This window comes from Hyla sarda, chromosome 2 (assembly GCF_029499605.1).
Source record: "Hyla sarda isolate aHylSar1 chromosome 2, aHylSar1.hap1, whole genome shotgun sequence".
Classification (NCBI taxonomy): domain Eukaryota; kingdom Metazoa; phylum Chordata; class Amphibia; order Anura; family Hylidae; genus Hyla; species Hyla sarda.
The window spans coordinates 385,498,914-385,501,413 of record NC_079190.1 but is presented as its reverse complement, the minus strand read 5'-3'; the positions used below and the strand labels follow the sequence as shown (position 1 = coordinate 385,501,413).

The following is a 2,500-nucleotide window of genomic DNA, read 5'->3' as shown; positions in this document are numbered from 1 at the left end:
CCCCTGCCATTTGCATAATTGATTCGGGTTTGCTACGCGATGGAAGGAGCAGAAGGAGTCATCCTATTCTCCAGAAAGAAATTCCAGTGTGCATTCAAAGTCCAGAGCCATGTCTTGCTTCCTGATGAATCTGCCTCTGAAATGCTTTGGCCAGGAGTGGTGGCGTTTCCACCTTGCCTCTCCCTGAGGTGGAGAGAGGGACAAGTGGCGCGGTATATATTTCACAGGGCCCTCCCTTTCCACCGTGCTTGCTTCGGCAGCACATATACTAAAATTGGAACGATACAGAGAAGATTAGCATGGCCCCTGCGCAAGTATGACACGCAAATTCGTGAAGCGTTCCATATTTTATTCCGGCTGTGTTTCCCAGTGACTTTGATTCCAGGTTGGCTCTGTGATTTCTATCTGGTCAAGAGGCTTTCTCTCCTCAGCTTTCCCATGTCCGTCTCTCTTTCAAGACCTTGCTTTACCCCGCGCCATTTGCATAATTGATTCGGCTTTGCTACGCGATGGAAGGAGCAGAAGGAGTCATCCTATTCTCCAGAAAGAAATTCCAGTGTGCGTTCAAAGTCCAGCGCCATGTCTTGCTTCCTGCCGAATCTTCCTCTGAAATGCTTTGGCCAGGAGTGGTTGCGTTTCCACCTTGCCTCTCCCTGAGGTGGAGAGAGGGACAAGTGGCACGGTATATATTTCACAGGGCCCTCCCTTTCCACCGTGCTTGCTTCGGCAGCACATATACTAAAATTGGAACGATACAGAGAAGATTAGCATGGCCCCTGCGCAAGGATGACACGCAAATTCGTGAAGCTTCTCGGCCTTTTGGCTAAGATCAAGTGTAGTATCTGTTCTTATCAGTTTTTCATGCCGGTGGACAGTAACGCCGGTATGGGGCTGGCGGGGATGGGTGCTGCATGGAGGATGCAGGTGTACCAGGGCTTTCCGGGGCTGGTTCTGAGGAATCAGCTCGACGGCTGCCCCGATGTGACCTGTTCCCTCCGGGTCTCGCCATGAGGCTGAGAGGGTCTAGAGCCGAGGTACTTTGTGCCTCGGGGAGTGGTGACCCCGAGGTGCCGAAACTCACTGGGAGAATAGGCTCACTGAGTTGAAGCACGGGCACCATAATCTCTTCACCTTGTGGCACTCACCTCTTGATTCCCGGCCTTCTGGCTAGGATCAGAGAAATTTTTTATAGATCCGGCCGGATGTCCGGGCAGTATATCTGCACACATTCACTTATTTATTTCTTTTTTTGTCTCACTGTGTCACTTTTTGCGTGTTGTGTGTTCACAGGATTGGTCAGGATGCGGTAGCCCTTCTGGGTGTCCCTCCTGGCGGTCTAGGGGAGGTGTGTGTGGCCATTAGGTTCCGCACCTCCCTGCAAACACCCCGGGTACTCCTGCTTTGGCAGGGTACCTACCGTAATCGGCTCTGCGGGCAGATACCTTGGCTAACGCCAAGGGGGATGCCGGGAGCATTTGTGGTCCCCTAGTAGCTTCGGCGAAAAGGGACATCGAACCTGGAACCTCGCAGGTACCTTTTGGTCCGGAGGCGAAGGGTAAGGTTTGTTGGGGGGCCTCTCTCCTATCGGAGAAGGGCTTGCGATAGACCGCATCCTTTGTGCACGTTTTTTTAGTGTAACACGTTTGCACTTTTTCTTGCACTTTGGGTGAATCGAAAGCACGTTCCTCGGCTTTAGATAAAAAAAAAAAAAAAACAGAGAAGATTAGCATGGCCCCTGCGCAAGGATGACACGCAAATTCGTGAAGCGTTCCATATTTTATTCCGGCCGTGTTTCCCAGTGACATTGATTCCAGGTTGGCTCCGTGATTTCTATCTGGTCAAGAGGCTTTCTCTCCTGAGTTTTCCCATGTCTGTCTCTCTTTCAAGACCTTGCCTTACCCCCTGCCATTTGCATAATTGATTCGGGTTTGCTACGCGATGGAAGGAGCAGAAGGAGTCATCCTATTCTCCAGAAAGAAATTCCAGTGTGCATTCAAAGTCCAGAGCCATGTCTTGCTTCCTGCTGAATCTTCCTCTGAAATGCTTTGGCCAGGAGTGGTGGCGTTTCCACCTTGCCTCTCCCTGAGGTGGAGAGAGGGACAAGTGGCGCGGTATATATTTCACAGGGCCCTCCCTTTCCACCGTGCTTGCTTCGGCAGCACATATACTAAAATTGGAACGATACAGAGAAGATTAGCATGGCCCCTGCGCAAGGATGACACGCAAATTCGTGAAGCGTTCCATATTTTATTCCGGCCGTGTTTCCCAGTGACATTGATTCCAGGTTGGCTCCGTGATTTCTATCTGGTCAAGAGGCTTTCTCTCCTGAGTTTTCCCATGTCTGTCTCTCTTTCAAGACCTTGCCTTTCCCCGTGCCATTTGCATAATCTATTCGGCTTTGTTACGCGATGGAAGGAGCAGAAGGACTCATCCTATTCTCCAGCAAGAAATTCCAGTGTGCGTTCAAAGTCCAGAGCCATGTCTTGCTTCCTGATGAATC

The 2,500-nt window shown here is 50.8% G+C and overlaps 4 non-coding genes across 4 annotated transcripts; all 4 read left to right on the top strand.

Moving 5' to 3' along the window:
- Positions 1–244: 244 nt before the first annotated feature.
- Positions 245–351, top strand: LOC130359644 (U6 spliceosomal RNA). The gene has a single exon (XR_008890348.1). It is a non-coding gene; the product is annotated as a U6 spliceosomal RNA (small nuclear RNA).
- A 363-nt stretch (positions 352–714) lies between these two features.
- Positions 715–821, top strand: LOC130359687 (U6 spliceosomal RNA). Its single transcript, XR_008890385.1, has one exon. It is a non-coding gene; the product is annotated as a U6 spliceosomal RNA (small nuclear RNA).
- An 855-nt stretch (positions 822–1,676) lies between these two features.
- LOC130359713 (U6 spliceosomal RNA) lies at positions 1,677–1,780 on the top strand. Its single transcript, XR_008890406.1, has one exon. It is a non-coding gene; the product is annotated as a U6 spliceosomal RNA (small nuclear RNA).
- A 363-nt stretch (positions 1,781–2,143) lies between these two features.
- Positions 2,144–2,250, top strand: LOC130359402 (U6 spliceosomal RNA). The gene has a single exon (XR_008890133.1). It is a non-coding gene; the product is annotated as a U6 spliceosomal RNA (small nuclear RNA).
- The last annotated feature ends 250 nt before the right edge of the window (positions 2,251–2,500 follow it).